The sequence below is a fragment of the Propithecus coquereli genome, unplaced genomic scaffold (genome assembly GCF_000956105.1).
Source record: "Propithecus coquereli isolate 6110/MARCELLA unplaced genomic scaffold, Pcoq_1.0 Scaffold123, whole genome shotgun sequence".
In the NCBI taxonomy this organism is placed as follows: Eukaryota; Metazoa; Chordata; class Mammalia; order Primates; family Indriidae; genus Propithecus; species Propithecus coquereli.
The window spans coordinates 4,964,706-4,985,318 of NW_012136414.1; positions in this window are offsets into that span (position 1 = coordinate 4,964,706).

A 20,613-nucleotide genomic window follows, 5' to 3' on the forward strand; every position below is an offset into this window, starting at 1 on the left:
TTTCTATTTTTTAAGTTGAAAATATTATATAATATTGATAATGTTAAAATACAGCACATAGCTGAGATGTTCAAAGGAAAGTGCTGCTGTGGCTTTCTTGAGTGGCTTATAACTTCAGAATAACAACAGCAAAATGTAATCATGAACTAAAACTCAAGGACAAAGAGTAAGATTTTATGCCTTGGCATAATGTTTTAAAAATGCCCATAATTGGGATTCAAATAAATTGCAAAAGCAAGACAGAAAGCTAATATTGCTCTCTATTTAGAATTCAAAATAGTTTTGTCACTCTGAGTTAAAATGGCACAAGAAGCAACTGATAACGTGTACAATTGCTTGGGGACATACAAAAACACCCAACAAAATTAAAAAACATTAATTACATTGTTAAGAATTGCTATGGTATTTTGTTTCTTAGGTTTGTTTTCTTTCAGGAACTTGGTTGCATTCCCAATGAAATGGTTCTAAATCTTTTTAGTAAGTAAGCCCAGTGCATACATATAACAAATTAAAATTGCTCCAAAAAAAAGATGATTAAAGTCAAATAGGTCTACTATTAGCCAGTAAAGGTGGATACACAAAATCTGTATTTTCTTTTTTCTGAGATATTGGGAGAAAAATTTGCCCTAACTTATTTTTTTATTCCAAAAAAAAAAAAAATGCTTACTTTACTAGTCTCTGCTTTTGTGCACTGCTGATTGTGCTGATACACGAATTACTTTCCATATATTGATTTTCTGTTGAAATGAGAATCTGCAAGGTACCTCAAAATGGATGGGCAGGGTCTTAGTGTCTATAAAGTAGTGGCTGGTACTGATTCAGAGAAATTGCAGTTTTCAAGCTGTAAGTGCCACACAGAAGGAAGTGGGTCCACACCGCAGACCGACTGTTGATAATGCCTGAGGATTTTATGAGCATGCTGGACAGCTATTCTGTTAACCTGGCATCCCTGAGGTGAGTGAACATCACCTAGGGCTGCGCATCCATCACCAGTGTGACCCACTCAGGCCATCTACACACCGAGTTTGGTCCGTTTTAATCCAACATAGATACAAAGACACCACGATGTAAGGAACATGACATTCATCAGCAGAAAACCTGGCTCCTCTTGATTTAGGCCATGGAAGGATAATTTCCAAAGGGGAGGAATCAGCATCAAGTGCCTTAACTTTTCTTTTTTATATTGGAGTCCTCTCACTCAGTTCCTATTACCATTAGGCATACACTTGATTCTTGGTTTTCTCATAGAACAGTGATAGGCTAGAGCTTCTGAAAAATTTTTTAAGTACTAAAAGTAAACAAAGGTATCAAATATGGAAGTTACAGGCAGAACATTACAACCTGCATATACAGTATTAGGGTTTTCCTGTTATGCTAACCTGACCTTCTGTCCTAAAAGAACATCTTTGACAGATTCCTCCTTTCCCAGCTTTCTGATTGTATCTCACTGTTTCCAGGAAATGCCTTTATTCACTTGGCCACTTTGCTGCAGAGCCAAGAAAGGTATTTTAACTCTGCTCCTCTCCTGAGATCTTTTAACTCTTAGTTTTTAATCTGAGGGATAAGCCTTTACCCCAGAAGAATGTCAGAACTGGAGACATTTTCAGGAGAAAAATGGCTCTGTGTATAAGAAGTAGCTTGGTCCCTAGAGCCATGAAAGATCATATTCCCTTAAACTAGAATCATACCCATATATATCAATTACATCACTTTTAGTCACAAGTAACAGAAACCTGATTTAACTGGCTAAAACACTGAGGAAGTGCATGAGATCTTGTAGCAGAAGCAGGGCAGGCATCAGGAGTGTCTGATTCAGCCGCTCAAAGATGTCATAAAGGATCTAGGTTCTTTCCACTTCTCTGTCTGTCATTCATGGTGTAAACTTCAGGCTAGAGCTTAAGAATAATAAAAATTCTGCCAGTAAGTAGCAAATGAAGCTACCTGCTTTCTCAATCATTTTGACAGAAGAGAGAGAAAGCATTTCTTTCTGTGTCTCTCTCTTGCCATTGGGAAGCCTCTGAAAATTGTTGCTTGATGTCTCATTGACCTGATTTGCATTACATGCCTATTCCTGAACCCATGGCTGTTTCCCAGGAAATGCCATGAGCTGCTGGCCTATGTCTGGCTTCCTGATGCTTTTGTGGGTGAAGACATTTCCATGAATGGTTGGAATCAATCCCTTTTGGTGATGCACAGTGAGAAGTGGTAGAATCAACACTGGACAGTCAATCAAATGTGTATCTTCCCATAAAAAGTTAACTACCCACAAAGACTGATTGAAAGGGTATTCCATTATGTTTTGTATTTTCATATGACAACACTTCTTGATTTCCTTCTCAAAGGGCTCGGTAAACATTATAAATAATGGCTAAGATAGTGTGGAGCTATCTTTGGTTTAAGGGCTATCTTGGAACTCTGGGATTCTCAAGGATATTTGAGGGAGAATGAAAATTCTCTCATTAGTTTTATGTACATATTTATCTGTAGGAGAGATCCCAAGCTGGACCTGTTCAGCTTTAGCTAGTTACAGATATGGAGGAGTTACTGTTGTGCCCGCTACCACTTCACCAGGTCTCTGGCTTCCCATATACACAACTCTGGAGCTTATGGGTTCTTTGGGTTAAGGAAATTTTATATAGAAGTGAGGTTGATAGAGACCAAGTAGAGCCTTGGGGATCCAATGGCTGTCACTCGTGTTGGCTGTCAATAAGTATTTATTAACACTAGCTGCTGTCAAAGGGAAGTTTTTACTGAAGACCCATGGGGAGGACAGCTGGTATGCCTGACTCTTTGGTGCAAACATCATTCATGTGAATGGAGACCGGGTGGTTTATGAGCTCTCACTCTGCATCCGTGGTACTCTTTTCTGGGTGTTAGCAGTGACCTGGAATGCTGGGTGGAGGCTGAACCGTCTCTACATCCTCATTTGGCTTCAGTCTACACAATGAGACCTCTTGTCCCAAGCTTCACCAATCTTTGTGTATTTATTTTTGCCTCCTCAATATAGCCCAGTGAATCCCTTTTAGACTCTTGATTATCACCTGTTCCTATAAATCAATTGTTTATTCCTTGAGTTGTTTCCTTCCTTAAGGATTTTGCACCTTAAGAGCTGGGAAGAGACTTCTACTTCCAACTTTCTGTTTATATATGCATATTGACTGAACTATTTATTTAACCCTCTTTCACACAATCTAGCCATTTTATGTGCTTTTAATTTCAAGTTAGTCTCACTATTCTTCTTTGAAAATTACATGCCCTTAGAGCCCTGAGGACTGGAATATTTTTTCTAAGATAAAATAGTAAATCAATATGGTACTGTGTGTCATTTATTTTAGAATACATTAATGGCTTTAAGCCAACTAGATAGTAGATTAGATGACTTTCAGAGAATTTCTTTTTCTTATTTTTATCTTAATTATTGTTAGCCTGTGATGGCAGGTATTATTAATATTATTATGCCTGTTTCACAGAAAGTTTAACAATAAGCTGAAGGTCATGCAACATGGTAAAGCTACTGCTTGCACAAAGATAATCTAACTCCCAAGCCCATACTCTTTCTAGGACCAAGCTACTGGTATTTACCACTGTGAAAGCCCCTCTACTAAAATCTAAATTTTTCCCTAGCCACCAATGAATACTTTTGCTTATTGCCTTGGAAAGAATTTACAGACATTAAGAAAACATTTAGATGCATTTGAATAAAGTGGAAAAAATGATTTTGCAATCTCAATGGCAAGGAAGAATGCTAAAAGGGATTTTGTTTTTTTGAAAGGGCCCCCACTGTTACATAATATGTAGCCTGTTGACTCAGGACGAGATCTATCCCAATTTTGTTAAAGGACAACATTACTCCTTTAAAATTATAGGTGAACAAGTTTCTTAGAGAATTCAAATGTTAATCTCTTCCATAAACACCAAAAAACACACCCAGACACACTCAGAAATAATGTTGTACAAGCTTTCTGGGCATCCCTTAACCCAATCAAATTGAAATTAACCATCACAGGTATGTTGCATTATTGTTTCCAATTATTTGCTCCTTCCCCTGTAAGAATATTATACATTCTCACCCTTGCCGTGACTCTGAGTAGATGGTTCTTTTCTGTCCTATGGTCAGGATGGACCTTGTGACTTTCTTTGACCAACAGCATGTGGGTACATGTGATATATGCCCTTCCAAGCTTAAATATGTGTTGTGGTTTAGTTCAGTCTTTTGCTCTTGCTGTCTGCCATGAGAACAGGACATGTAGATGGCTACCCTGTAAGCCAGTGTCCCAGAATGAGAAGACACATGGAACAGAACCAGACAGAGTCTCAACTGACCTGTAGACCCGTAAGTGAGAAACAAATCCTTGTTGTTGGGTAAGCTTCTAGAATTTTCAGCATTTTTAAATTTTTAAGAACTTATTAGCATAACAAAATTTGACTAAGAATGTCAACTCAGATACTTAATAACTCAATTAGATTAAGATAACTCAGATATTTGAACAAATTGCTAATCTCTCTTCTCTTCATTTCTATCATCCATAAACTGGAGGTGGAAAGGGGTGGAAATACTTTGGATTACCCATTCTCAAAGGTCCCCTTTTTCAGTGATATTGTCCCATGATCTTTTCTACATTTTTCTTTAGCTCTTTGCTTGCCTACATAGTTTAGATGTACCCACAGAAAGAGCCAAGTCATTATACAGAAAGATTCTGCATAAAATATCATTTTAACTATTTGGCATTTTATTGGTTAGTGTAAAGATCCTTAGATTGCACAGTAAACAGAACCGTTGGCAGCTCAAGTGTGTGTATTTGGTGCCTGTGGGCTGGGAGTGTGCATCCTGAGCCTCTCAGCCTCTGGGCTGTGAGCTGCTTTCCCAGTTTCCTCCCTAGCGTTGCTTGGCCGCTGCATGCCACTCCCTAACCCACTCTACAGCTTCTTTCTCCTAGTCCTGGTAAGGACAAGTAGTGATTTGTCCTTCATTGCTGTCTGCTGCTGCTTCCATTCAGAAAGAAGGGCAAAAAGACTCCATTTTTGACTTCTCATGTGCTACTGATGAAAAGTGTAGTTGGTCCCTCAGTGTTCAGCCTAGAGCTGTACATAAACACTCATAGAACCATTGAGCCGGAACAGAGATTACCCAGTTCAATCAATTTAGAGATGAGAGGCATCAAAACTCAGAGATTTAGATTTACTAAACCCAGTCCTAAAGCTGACTGCTGGTAGACTGATGCTTGGGGAATCAGAGAAAAAATAGAGTACATAACAAAATGCAAGAGGGATTCCTAAATTATACCGGATTAGAAGCAGGAAAGTTACCCTGTAGTTCAGCTGCAGTCTCCCCAATTTCCACCCTTTTCTGCCCTTAAACATGTAATATTTGTCAGACCACTCACCAACAATCCATATCTAAAAAGGCCTTTGCAGATAATCGGATTTTACACAGCAATAATCAAAACACCAAAAAAAAAAAAGTAAAAAAATCTAGTAGGCTGCTGGTTTTATAAGGATCACAAAGAAAGTGACAAATCACTCAACCTCAAAGCTTCAGCTACTGCTGTTATCAATTATGTATTATAATTATTGCTTGTCAAGTCCTTTGAAATATTCAGATATAAGACTTTAAAGGGACAAAGTAATTAAGACTATTGATCATGTCAGACAAAAGTTTAAATCAATGTTCTTTCTATATATATTCTTTCATACTATATTATTCTTGTTCTTATCCTCCCCATTGTAGATGCAGGAAACAAACTAAAAGACACAGTGAGGGTGGGACAAGAGGGGACAAAAACCTAGTTTTTGTCGTCATCTGTTAATGTGTTTTTACACTGCTTCATTCAGTATTTCTAACAAGCCCCTTTAAAAAAGAAAATGTAATGAAACTGAGGCTAAGTTTCTCAAGATCACGCAGAACCTGAAGTTGAATGCAGACCTCTCTAACTCCAAAACCAGTCCTCTTGAGATAGATTGATTTCGTCTCTTACTTTGTGCATGCATCTTAAAAGTTAGCATGACAAGAGGTGTGTATTGAGGCAAGGAGGGCTTTGCACACCAGATTGCTTGGCTCTCTTTGCACATTTGTTAATTCACCATTTTATGGCGCTTGTTGACCACTCTCGAGACATTGTGAGATAAAGAGATGAACCTGACACAGTCCTCTCCTCAAGGTCTTTAGAGTCTTGTAAAAGGAGGCAAACAATAAATGACTTCAGTAAAATGCTATAAATCCTCAGATGTGCACAGAACAGTGTGGTTCTAAAATTTCTATGTAGGAGGGAGAATTTTAAGTTGTCCATTGGCTCCAAACATCCATTTCTACCTCTTTCTATGGCCTGTCTTGTGCCTCTTTCTGTCTGCCTTGTGTTGCAAAAAGCTTGAAAACAAAAATCTACTTTTCCTAGACTCTCTTGCAGTTAATGTTCTCACCATAAAATAAGTTCCACCAAGGAGATGCATTTGCATGAAATTGGAAAGCAGGAGAGAGGCAGAGGCCATTTTCCTGCCATTCCTGCTGGCAAGCAAAGCTCAGAATTATGAATGTGGAGGGGCAGTTATATCACTTAAAGTCAGTCTGACTGTCACCTGCATGGTAGGAGTCCTATGACAGTTGAGGTAGCTACAAAAGTTAGACTGATGGCAGAGTCTTTCCGAGTCCCATAGCAGAGTGTTCTTGAACCCAGTAGTTCTCAAGACAGCCCCTGGCTCCCTCTCCTCCAGCCTTTCTAACAATTTTATAAGTACTTAATTTTTATAATCAATCCTTATGTATATATGTAGAGTAGTATCTTTCCCTGCTCATATGCCTGACAAATACAAAGGGTTTAGGGAGAGGAATTAATTGGAAGGGGGAGGTACTAAGGAGAATTTAACTTCAGAAATCATTTGCATGGCAAGCACCTTGTGTTTCTGCAACTGTATGTTAATTTTGATCTGCTTAAAGTGGAGAAGCTAATCAAGTTTGAGAGGGTATAAAAGCACCCCGACCAAGCCTTTGCACTGTGTCTCTAGTCTCTAGAGAGAATGAGAAAGGTACTGAAGAGGGGGCAGTTGGTTTATAAGGTGTGGGTTTGGAGGTAGGGAGGTTGGTCAGGGAAGACTCCATAAAGAAAGGTGAGTCTTGGGAGATGGTGGCCCTTTGTCTGGCATGTATGGGGAAGGGAAAGGTATTCCAGGTAGAGAAGCACAAGGAGCTGAGACCTGAAGATAAAGAAGGCATTGACAATTTGCAGAACTTCAAGTTATTCAGTGTGATTAGAACACAGAGTGTTGGCAGAGATAAACCTAGAGAGGTTCTCCTCACTGGTCCAGACCTGCAGTGTCAGGTGCATCTCACTATGGAGTTTGCATTTCATCCTGTAGGTAATGGGGAAGTTTTTATAGGTTTTAAGCTGGAAAATAACCTGATTGGTTTGAATTTTGGGAAGAACCTGTTGGCTACATTAAGGATGGAGAATGAGACTAGAGGCAGGAAAACACTTAAAAAATTAAATGAGAGATGATTTAAGATGGTGAAAGCTTGATTCCAGAAGTGCAGATTGTTCCACTGAGGAACTTAATTGTGAAGCAAAGGGGAAGGTGATGGCAGTAACTAGAGAGAGGCACAGGGTCACAAGTGCTTTCCATCCATCTGTCAGTCTATCTATCTATCTATCTATCTATCTATCTATCTATCTATCTAATGTGTGAGTCTTCAGCAAGCTTATTGTTTAAATGGAAGAAACAAGAAAAGAAAAGCATTAGATATAAGAGATGCAAGTTTATTTGTTTATCTTTTATGAAATTTAAGTAAATTATGTGCTGTATTAAAATAAAGTCTGGATTTTTCTAATTACAAAAATCAAAATCACAAATGGTAAAAGCTTATGTAGGTAATGATGGTTAAATCTTTTGGTTGAGATGGTAGACAGAATCAAGGGCCCTCAAAGATGTCCATGTCTTACATCCCAAAGCCGATTGATCTATTATATTATGTAGCCAAAGAAACTTTGCAGATGTAAGTTAAAGATGTTGAAATAGGGAGATTATTCTGGATTATCTGGGTGGATATAATCACAGGGTCCTTATGAGAGGGACGCAGGAGGACTGAGTGGGAGATATAACAATAGAAGGAGAGGTAGGAGAGGAAAGAGAGCGAGAGGAAGAGTGACGAAGGATGCTACACTTGCTGGATTTGAAGATAAAGGTCCATGAGCCAAGGAATGCAGGTGGCCTCTAGAAGCTGGAAAAGGCAAGGAAATGGATTCTCTCCTAGAGCCTCCAGATGGAATGCAGCCCTGCCAACACTGATTGTAAGGCTTCTGATCTCCACAGCTCTAAGCTAATACATTTGTGTTATTTTAAGCTACTAGATTTGTATTAATTTGTTACCGCAGCATAAAAAAAACAAATGCAAGAAAATATGACATGGAAACCAGAAAACATAAAGAAAAAAGAGTGATAGACTTGACTACCTAAAAAATTTATATTTTTGGTATGATTTTCAAATCATAAATCTGCTGAAGAGCAAATGAAAACCATGAAAGGTTATATGAAAGGCAATATATGAGCAAATGAGAAAAGGTTAATAATAACGCTACATAAAACACACCAAAATCAGTATTAAAATAATTCAATAGAAAATGAGCAAAAAATAAACTGACAGTGTCAAAAGAAATCCAAATAAACATAGACAAATATGTTTTGCCAAGAAATTCAAATTAAAACAATGAATAGGCTCTTTATTTTTTTCATCTGGACAAATAGCAATGATTTATTAGACACTTAGTGCTGGGCAGAGTGTAGGGAACAGGCATTGCCACGAACTCTAGGTGAGGTTTTAATTTGGTAAAAGCCTTCTGGAAAGCAGTTTGACAGATATTACTTGAATGGTGACTGTACATACCCTTTGATTTAGCAGTTTCAGTTCCAGGATTTCATTCTTTAGAAATACTGACTCCAGTGCACAAAAGTATACATTTAAGGGTGTTTGTGGAGGAGAAGGGGGCAAGATGGAGGACTAGAAGCAGTCTGTGTGTGCCACTCTCAAGGAAAGTATAGAAAGTTGCAGGTAGATGCCCTCCTATGGATGGGCTGTCTTGGAGAGAGCAACGTGAATCATCGGAGAAGTGATGGGGCACATTCAGAGTGGAGGAGAAGGTGATGGGATGATCCACTCGGCAAGATCAGAAGGTACCTGGGGAAGGCATCCACACATGGGGAAGGAAGGTGGAGAAAACACTGGGGCTTTGTGCTGCCCTGTGGACACTGTAGCCCAAACTGTGAGGGGTTCCCACCACCACAGACCTCTGGACTAATCAGGGAGCTGTTTGGAGTCTGTGTAGCAACACTGCACTAAAGAACAGCCACAGCAAAGACCTGACGGCTCCTGCTCTCAGGTTGCTGCAACTGATGACATTTCTGAGCTCTTAGGTCCAGAGTGCCAGGTCTACATTGGGCTCAGATTTGCTCCAGCTTCCTCTCCATCACTCTACCTGGGCCAGGAAGGGAGCAAGGAGAGTGGACACTCTCACATGCTCTGTGACTGAGAGCCGAGCACCCCTCCACCCCATGGGGGATCTAAGCAGGATGGGTGCTACAGATGCCATCTGAGAAGCCCTGTGGTGACTGCCTTTGCAGGGCCTGGGTAGGGAAAGAGCCTCAGCTGTCCAGTGGCCCAGCCCCATGGCCATGACCCCTGGGACCCCGAAGCTGCTGGGTCCATGGCTCTCCCTTCTTGGTTCCCACACTGTTGCCCAGCTCCATGACTCCAGCTCTGAGGTTTCCCCACTGCCATTGGGCCCTGTGGCCCTGCCTCTAATCCTCTAGTGTTGTTGCTGAGTCCCATGGCCTAGACAGAGCAATCTCCCACAATGCCAGCCTTCATGGAGAGGGGCTCACCCAGCCTCCTACCTGAGCTTCCAACAGTGGCCTGGGGAATAATCTACCACTCTGCACAAAGATCATCCAGCACCAGCATGGACAGTGATGATCACTGGGGAACAGGACAATACAGAACAGCTGCATTGCAGGCTCATGTGCATCCACCCCTCTCCTGCCAGGTCAGTCTTCCAGAGTGGGTCATAAAAGTGCTATCTAGGAACCTCTCCTCTTTCTCACTAAGTAGGAGAGTTCCCAGAAAAGGAGAAAAAGTGTGCCACAAACCTGTCTGCCCTGAGCTGACAGAAGAGATTTCAGATGAGAAGAAACCATCACAAGAACTCTGGCAACATGAAAAAACAAGCTAGTTCAACACTCCCAAGGGATCACATGGATCTACAGCAATTGACCCCAATAAAAAGGAAATTGTTGAAATATCAGAAATAGAATTCAGAATATGGATGGCAAATAAGATGAATGGGATTGAAGAGAAAGTTGAAAACCAACACAAAGAAGCCAAAAAAATTTTTTAGGACATAAACAAGGAAAAAAAATGAAAGTTGCTAATGAGCTAGAAAACATAACAAAGGATTTGACAGAACTCATTTAGGGAATTTCATAATATAGCAGAAAGCTTTAGTAACAGACTAGACCAAGCAGAAGAAAGAATCTCAGAGCTTGAAGACAAAACTCTTGAACTAACCCAGTTAGTCAAAGATGTCGAAAAAAGAAGAATGAACAACCACTGAGAGAAATATGGGATTATGAGAAGCAAACCAATATATGAAGTATAGGTATCCCTGAGGGAGAAGAAGAAAAAGTAGAAAGCATGGAAAACCTATTTAATGGAATTATTGAGGAAAACTTCTCTGATATTGCCAGAGATTCAGATCCAGATGTAGGATGGTCAATGAACACCAAGGAAGATTCATAGCAAATACAACATATTCATGACACACAGTCATCAACCTGGCCAAAATCAAAATGAAGGAGAAAATTCTACAAGCAACAAGACAAAAGCAACAACAAACCTACAAAGGAAAACCCATCAGGATAACAACAGATTTCTCAGAGAAGACCTTAAAAGCCAGATGAGATTGGGGCTCCATATTTAGTCTTCTTAAACAGAACAAATGCCAGCCAAGAATTTTATATCCTGAAAAACTAAGTTTCATAAATGATGGAAAAATAAGACTTTTCCAGACAAGCAAACACTAAGGGAATTTGTTACTAGTAGACCTGCCCTACAGTAAATACTTAGAATTGCATTATACATGGAACAGCATAGTAGATACCCACCAGTGTAAAAACAACCAAAAGTTAAAACTCACAGCTCTTATAAAACAATAACAGAAGAGAGAAAACAAACAAACAAAAAACAAGGTATCATCGAACGTGATGAACAGAACAGTATCCCACATGTCAATACTAACACTGAACATGAATGGTCTTAATGACCTACTTAAAAGATGTAGACTGGCTAAATGGATGAAAAAACAAACCCCAAGTATAGTCTGTCTCCAGAAAACACATCTAACTCACAAAGACTTGCACAGACTCAAGGTAAATGGATGGAAAAAAATATTCCACGCAAATGGAAACCAAAACCCAGCATGGGTAGCCATTTTCATATCAGATAAAGTAGACTTTAAATAACATCAGTAAAAACACCACATTGAAAACTGGGCAAAAGACATGGACAGAAGTTTTTCCAAAGAAGACAGTCAAATGACCAAAAAACATATGAAAAAATGCTCAACATCACTAATCATCAGGGAAATGCAAATTAAAACCACAATGAGATATCACCTTACCTCTGTCAGAATGATCATTATTAAAAAGTCAAAAACAATAGATTCTGTCATGGATGCAGACATAAAGGAACACTTATACGCTGTTGGTGGTATCGCAAATTCGTAAAATCTTTATGGAAAACAGTATGGAGATTCCTCAAAAAAATAAATGTAGACTCATCATTTGATCCAGCAATTCCACTACTGGGTACCTACCCATAGGAAAAGAAGTCATTTTATCAAAAAGACACCTGCACTCAAATGTTTATTGCAGCATAATTCACAATTGCAAAGATGTGGAATTAACCTAAATGCCCATAAATTCATGAGTGGATAACGAAAATGTGGTATATACATATACCATGGAGTACCACTCAGCCATAGAAAGAAATGAAATAACGTCTTTTGCAGCAACTTGAATGGAACTGGACACCACTACCCTAAGCAAAGTATTTTGGGAATGGAAAAACAAACACTACATGTACTCTCTAATAATTGGGAACTAATTGGTAGGGACACATGGACACAAAGAGATGTAAAGCTCATTGTAATTCAAGAAGGGGGGAGAGCAGGAGAGGGTGAGGGGTAAAAACTTACCTATTGGCTACAATGAATATTATTCTGGTGATGGGCACATTAAAAGCCCTGACTTGAACATCAGACAAGATATCCACGTAACAAAAACATTTGTACCGCTTTAATATTTTGAAATAAAAAAGAATGTTTATAGTAGTATTGTTTGTATAGAAAAAAAGTGAAAATTCTTGGAATGGATATTAATAGGAGATTGTTTGAATGACATTTGCTATGTCCGAATAAGGGACTATTATGCTGCCTTTTAAAAGACTGAGGTAGATAAGAACAGACATTTTTAATACATTGATAACCAAAGCAAGTTGTAGAATAATATATAAATTTTGATTCTATTTTAAATAGGTATGTGTGTCTTATGTGCACATATATGTCAGTGAATTACATGCACATATAATTCATATCAGCATATGCATAGAAAAAAATCTGAAAGAATTTACAAACAAAATGTTAACAGAGAAAGGCTGGGAATTATAGGAGACTTTTATGTTCTGCTTGATTCATTTCTCTAGCACTTGAAAGGTTTTACAATATATGCTTTTTTATTCAGGAATAAAAAAAACCTATAAAATTGTGAAAATATGGTAGATACATAATGACTCATAGGCAAATCTTAGTCGAGCATAGTGGAGAATGTTTTTCTCTTGGTAACAAGTGACCAATCTGATTATCTGTGGAAGAAAGAATCTAGCAAATTATTATTTTTGCAGAGTATACAGCAAGTAACTACTGTTGAGTGAATAAAGAACTAAATAGAGAAAAATTGATTTGCCTTAGTAGCTAAGAAAGGAAGGGCTCTATAAATTTCTCATAGGATCTAGTAATCACGTCCTCAACATTACCTGAAGAAAGAAATGCTCAGATATCTCCGGCTATTTCTTTTCCCCTTCTTGCAATTCCTCAAGCTATCCTCAGTGTCCTGACATCAAGTGGAATCTTTGTATAATACAAGGTATAAACATAACCTATTAGGGAACACAAGCACAGTGTTTCATATTGATTAGAAATGAATTATTTCAAGAAGAAATTCCAGAGGAAATTGTCTCTGGAGTCCAATATTCTTAATTATGTCAACCAAGTGGCAGCAACTAAATCAAGTACGATCTTGAAAGGCACTTAAAGATCTATCATTTTAAATATGATCATGCTTAATTGTATAGCACTACTTAAAATACCAACCTTGACAGTTTAAAAAATATTTTGGCCATTAGCTACATTATAAATGTTAGTGAGCTTGAAGATTCATATAACCTATTGCAAATGGGCAGAGCCGAAGATTGGGGTTTGTTTACATGAAAGGAGAGCTTAACAAGATTAGGCCTTACAGCTGAAGTTTTAGAACTATTGTCTATTCATATTCCAGGTCCCTGATGCCCTGAGAGTTTTTTTTCCCCCACATTAATTGGGAAAAGCATAAACACCTGGTCAGTTCAGTTTCTCTGTCCAGTGACATTGAGATTTGGAACTGGATTTAGAGATGGTCAGTTCTCTACATATAAGTAGAATTGTAACATTTGAAGACAGGAGTGCTGGCGAGACTGTATTTCTCTGTGTGGACTGAGAGTAGAGAAAGCCTATTAGATGGGGAGTGGAGAGAGAGAGCGATAATGAGAGAGGAGGTGGAGGAGGAGAGGAAGAAAAAGTAGAGGGAAAGAAAAGGAGGAGGGAGGTATAGGAGAAACCAGATATACAGAAAGGAGCAGAGATAAAATGCAGTAAGAGAATATTGCCTAGGTTTCTGAGGCATTCACAGTTGCAGTTCCCTTCTGAGTCAAGATCATATTTGTATAACCATTTCTTTCTTTTCCTTAAGCTACTTTGGCATGATTTCTACTGCCTGCAAGGAAAGAGTCCTAATTAGCACCAGAGAGGGAGTAGAAGTGTCTTTGTCCAGCATTATTTCAAATAAGTCTGGAAATAAACAGTGTCTAGATTGATAGAACACCCCTGTGTTTTCTGGGGTCTCTGCCTCATTTCTGGACTCTGGAGCTGATGTGGAGTCTGCCACCCCCAGACTCAGATTATTTCGATTGTTCCATTCTATTAATAACACTTGAGTTTCCACTGAAACCAGTGGGTACTTGGCACAGAATATTGGAGGTAGAAGGGGCCTTGGAAATCATCTGTACAGTCTCCTCATTTAGCAGATAAGAAAACAGAGGCTCTAAGGGATGAAGAGGTTTATTCAAGGTTACATGATAAATTAGCAGCAAAATCATGACCAGAACCTTCCAACATTAGACTCTTCCCTGTGTACTGCCAGCCGAAGTGAACATCTGTGTTGGGCCACAGCCAAGGGGGAAAAAAAAATAAAACAAAACAGTGCTGTGGGGAAATGGTGATAAACTTCATGAAAAACAGCAATTTTCATCAACTCTCATCTTCTTGGGAGGTGGTTTGGAGTTCTAGCTTTTTCTTGCAGAGTTTTCAGCCCTGCTCCCACAGCAAGAATAGCATTCAATTCCACAGCCTTTATTTCCAGGGTCAGTATAGTAAATAAGATGAAAGCCTCAAGCTTAATTGGAATTTCTTTTATAAAACAGAATGGAAGGGTCATTGAAATGTCAAAACATTTTCCAGTGATCTGGGCAACTTACCTTTCCCTAAAGTAATTGCCAAATTTTTCAGCATGACATTTGCATTGTGGAAGGGCTTGCAGGGAATTAGAAATCACATCAGGCCAGGTTTCCATCCTCTGCAATGATGGAAATAGGGAATTCCCACTGAGGTCTTGCACATATTTTGTTTTCAACTCTTTCAATCATTTTTGGCTTTTAGAGCAGCCTCCAAGCTATTTCATGAAGTGAAATATTTTTCCTATGAAGAACTTCCTGCCACTAAATCAACCTAAAATTCAAATTTCAACAAATTATTGGAACAAATTTATTAGTTTTAAAGAAGTCAAATTAATATTCACTCTCAATAAAATTACTAATCAAACTGACAATGAACGCATATCCATGAAGATGTCTTAATGGATGGTAATTTATATACACTATTCATTTGCTAGTTTCAATTAATGGTAGATAGTATGTACTTTTAACTAATCATTTCTTTTCTTGTGCATTGAAAGATGACAGTAAATGTAATTGAACTCTATTATTTCAGGATTTGATAAATTGGGGCTGTCAAATTTCGAGATTTGAAATTTAGCTTGTACTATGGTTTGAATATGCCCCCCCCCAAATTCATGGGTTGAAAAGCTAATCGCAAGTGCAACACTATTGAGAGATGGGACCCCTAAAATGATTAAGTTATGATGGCTCTTCCCTCTTGAATGTGTTAAGTCATTATTCCTGGAGTGGGTTAATTATCAAACAGGAGTGTGTTCCTGATAAAAGGATGAGTTCAGTTCCCTTCCTCTCTTACTCTCTCATGCTTTCTTGCCCCTCTGCCTTCTATCATGGGATGATGCAGCAAGAAAGCTCTTGCCAGATGTCAGCACCTTGATTTTGGATTTACCAGCCTCCAGAACTGTAAGAAATAAACTTCTTTTCTTTATAAATCACCCACTCGGTGGTATTCTGTTACAGCAATGCAAAACAGCCTAAGACAGCTTACTTGATAATCATTTTTACTGTCAAAGTATAAGTGTCAGAGAAAATAGGTAAAATGCTTACCTACCATTCATTGAATGTGCTAGTTACTTTATGTGCATTCTTCTATTTCCTTTGTCAGAGCAACCCTATCAGATAGGCATTATCATTCATGACTACCCTCCTTTTACTGTTGAGACAACAGAGTCTCAGAGAGATTGAGAAACTTAAGCCCATACAGCTACTCTTTGGCTGGGCTGCAAACTAACCCTAAGTGTTTCTGATGTTATGGCTTGTGCTTTTTTCTCTGCCAAGATACATCTAGCAAACATTCAGCAGCAGTTTATTTATTCATTAATTACCTTATTCATCAAACATTTATCAAGTCCCCACAATACATATACCAGACAGGCTTTGGCAGTACAAAAATGAATAAGATCCAGACCCTACTCTGGGGGTGGGAGATGGAGAGAGGTATACTTGGAAACAGATGATTGCCAAACAATGTGGCCACCACTGTCACAGAGCTATGCACACAAACCAACCATTATAAGAAACACTTCATTTGCTAATATAAATTTTACTTATTTCTCCACTGAAGTCATTTTGTTGGCATTCTTCAAGTTGCTTTGTGTAATTCAAAATAGTAGAACTATTTCTTTAATAGCTTTCAATTCATCAGATTAATGCAGGCTGGTATCTGCCAAGTAGCCCAACGCTGGTTAGGTTTTACCTTAGTTATCTACCTTAGTGGTTTCTTGGCTAAAGACATGGTAAAAGATAAAGCAGGCCAAACTGACATTTCGTCCAAAGGATGACTTAGGTGCAAAGTTTAAATCAATCAAGAGAGCTTTCGTCTCTTCCAGGAAGCTAGGGAAGCAACACCTTTGCTACATCAGTGTTTCACCATGTGTGTTATTCTTTTTTTTTTTTAATTTCAGAATATTCTGGGGGTACAAACATTTTGGTTACATATAATGGCTTTGCCTTGCCCAAGCCAGGGCTACAAGCATGCCCATCCCCCATACAATGCACTCCACATTCATCACTTGTGAGTTTACCTACACCCACTACCCCCCCTCCCACCCGACTGGAACCGTATGGGCACCTCAGTGTTGATTGGTTAGTACCAATTTGATGGCGAGTACGTGTGGTGCTTGTTTATCCATTCTTGTGATATCTCATTTTGAAGGATGGGCTCAAGCTCTATCTGGGATAATATAAGAGGTGCTAGTTCACCATTGCTTTTTGTAGTTGAGTAGTATTCCAAAGTATACATATAGCACATTTTATTAATCCACTCCTGTATTGATGGGCAGTTGGATTGTTTCCAGATCTTTGCAATTGTGAATTGTGCTGCTATAAACATTTGAGTGCAGATGTCTTTATTATAGAATGTCTTTTTTTCCTTTGGACAGATGCCTAGTAGTGGGATTGCTGGATCAAATGGTATTTCTATTTTTAGCTCTTTGAGACATCTCCAAATTACTTTCCACAGGGGTTGTACTAATTTGCAGTCCCACCAGCTGTGTAAGAGTGTTCTTATCTCTCCACATCCACACCAGAATTTGTTGTTTTGGGACTTTTTGATAAAGGCCATTCTCATTGGAGTTAGGTGATATCTCACTGTGGTTTTGATTTGTATTTCCCTAATGATTAGAGATATTGAGCACTTTTTTATATGTTTGCTGGCTATTAATCTGTCTTCTTTTGAAAAGTTTCTGTTCATGTCCTTTGTCCACTTTTTGATGGGTTGTTTGATTTTTTCTTGTTAATTTTCTTAAGTTCTATACAGGTTCTTGTTATCAGCCCTTTATCAGATGTGTAGAATGCAAATATTTTCTCCCATTCTGTAGGTTGTCTATTCACTCTACTGATAGTTTCCTTTGCTGTGCAGAAGCTTTTTACTTTGATCAGGTTCCATTTGTTTATTTTTATAGCTGCTGTGATTGCTTTGGGGGTCTTCTTCATAAATTCTTTGCCTAGGCCAATGTCTGTAAGAGTTTTCCCAACATTTTCTTCTAGAATTCTTAAGGTTCCACACCTTAGGTTTAAGTCTGTTATCCAACATGAGTTGATTTTTATGAGAGGTGAGAGGTGGGGATCCAGTTTCAATCTTCTGCATATGGTTATTCAATTTTCCCAGGGCCATTTATTAAATAAGGCTTCCTTTCCTCACTGTAAATTTTTGTCTGCTTTGTCAAAGATTAGATGACAATATGAGGATAGTTTTATGTCTGGGTTCTCAGTCCTGTTCCAAAGGTCTATGTCTCTGTTCTTGTGCCAGTACCATGCTGTTTTGGTTAAAATAGCCTTGTAGTAAAGCTTAAAGTCCAGTAGACTGATGCCTCCCCATTTGTTCTTTTTACTTAAGTGTGCTTTGGTTATACAAAGTCTTCTCTGGTTCCATATGAAGCATAGAATTATTTTCTAGATCTGTAAAGAATGATGGTGGTATTTTGATAGAGATTACATTAATTCTGCAGATCACTTTAGGTAGTATGGACATTTTAATGATATTGATTCTGCCAATCTATAAGTGTGGTAGGGTTTTCCATCTGTTTACATCTTCTACAATTTCTTTTCTTAGTGTTTCATAGTTCTCCCTATATAGGTCTCCCACTTCCTTCCTTAAATATATTCTTAAATATTAAACTTTCTTTGATGCTATTGTGAAAGGTGTTGGGTGTTTGATTTGATTTTTGGCTTGGCTGTTATTTGTGTATATGAATGCCACTGATTGTGTGCATTGATTTTGTATCCTGGGTCTTTACTGAATTCATTTATCAATTCCAGGAGTCTGTTGATTGATCCTTGGGATTTTCTAAAAATATGATAATATCATGTCATCAGCAAAGAATGCGAGTTTGACCTCTTCTGACTCCATTTGGACACCCTTAATTCCCCTCTCTTGTCTGATTGCTCTGGTAGGACTTCCAGCACTATGTTGAATAGAACTGAAGATAGTGGGCAACCTTGTCTGGTTCCAGTTCTAAGTAGGACATGTGTGTTATTCTTGCAAACATTGTTCTTTGAAGCCCCCTAAGAAAGATATAACTTTGCAAGTAAACATTTTCTTTTGATTTTTATTTTTTCCAGAAACATGAGTTTAGCTACTTTCAGGTACTCAAAAAGATACTCCATTTCTAGCTTTCAGTACTGCCAGAAGGATTGGTATATGCAAGGGATGAACATTTGTTTGAAGGAAACTTGTTTTATTTCATTAAGAGTCAGTTCACCATCTATAAAGTGGAGATAGCTGCTCTGCACTCTTCACAGGCTATAAATAGGGTCAAATGATATAATACAGGCAAAATTATTTTGGAAACTCTATCAGATATTGTAGCTGTTATAAAAGTGAACTTATGTGCTCCAAAGTATATAGATCATAATTGTAAAGTATGTGGTTGTGGTTTAGGTGGACTAAAGAATTTCATTTTTGAAATGAATTCTAACTGATTAGACATCTTTGTGGTATGAATGACTTCCTCTAGCATACTTGTTCCATAGATTCCAGTGTCGAACTTTCTTATAGCAGGATACACTCGCCCTGCCTTTTTAAAGCATATCTACTTTAATGAATTAATTCTTTACATAATAATTCTGATTCACTGTAACCAGAATCCATCTTTATAAATCTATATTTGGTCTTTCTAGAACCCAAATGTATCTCAAATAATGACAACAAAAACAACTTAGAGCTTTCAGCGGAGCCAAATTAACTGTCTAAAAGCTTTTAAAAACCAACTCTTTAACTTTCCACAAAGCCAGACCCCTGGCAATGAGAATAACACTGGTCAGCAGTATTGTCCTAGTCCCAGATCTGTCACATTGTACTTAAACACCATTACAATTTGATACAGAAAGTGAGTCAGAAGCAAATGATTAAATCTGAGCTTTGGCTTGCTGTGAAAATTACAAATGACCACATAAAAAGAGATAGCTGTAACTGCACCATAAATGTGCTAAAGGAGTGGGTAACTCATGATCTTAGGTAGATTAGAACAACAAACACAGAGAAATTCATGATGGGGCTGCATCTCTGGATGGAGCTAACTGGTGTTAGTATAAGAAAAGTTACTACTGGAGTCTGTGGATTGCCTCTGGGAACATGTTAATACTTCTTCCAAATTTCAGTTACTATTTCTAAAGGCCATAAAAGGAGAGTCAATTTTGTGTGGGCCTCCTGAAAAAAGAAAGGAAAACACCCAGTGGGCCTTTGGTATTATAAAATTATCATATAGACTGTATTTGAGAATTATGGGTAAAGTAGGAGGCAGGGGAAACGTATTCCTTCATTTCCAGATAAATGACAGAGTCTGGCAATAAAATTTCATTGTTCATGAAGTTAGAGTGCTTCAGTATAACAGTTCCAAGAAAGGCATAGAATGCCACAGATGAATTCTTCAAACCACAGCGATCATCTATGAAAGTATATCAGGGGCAGGCATGGATGGAAGGCAGGAACGATACTAGTCTTGAACTCCAAGTTAGGTTTGAGGATGAGCAATACTGCTCATCCAGCAAAGGTGGTTTTGCTTCCAAACTTTTTCTTGAGATTTTTATTTTGCTGTCACATTATTTTTAAATTTCACAGATCTTCTTTTTTTTTTCTCTCATCAGTCTTAGGTTTAAAGCCTTTGGTTCTTATTTTATGGATTGAGTTTACAACTTTACCTCTTTGAGGGTTTCAATTATTGTTTATTCAAATTTTCTATCTGCCTACAACATTGTTTCTGTTTTCCCCAAGCTTTATTGATTTGTTTTATTTTATGTTATTTTTTAACTTTTTGTATCTCTTTGATTCTCTCACATCAGAGACTTTCCTCAAATGACTTGTGATTCTT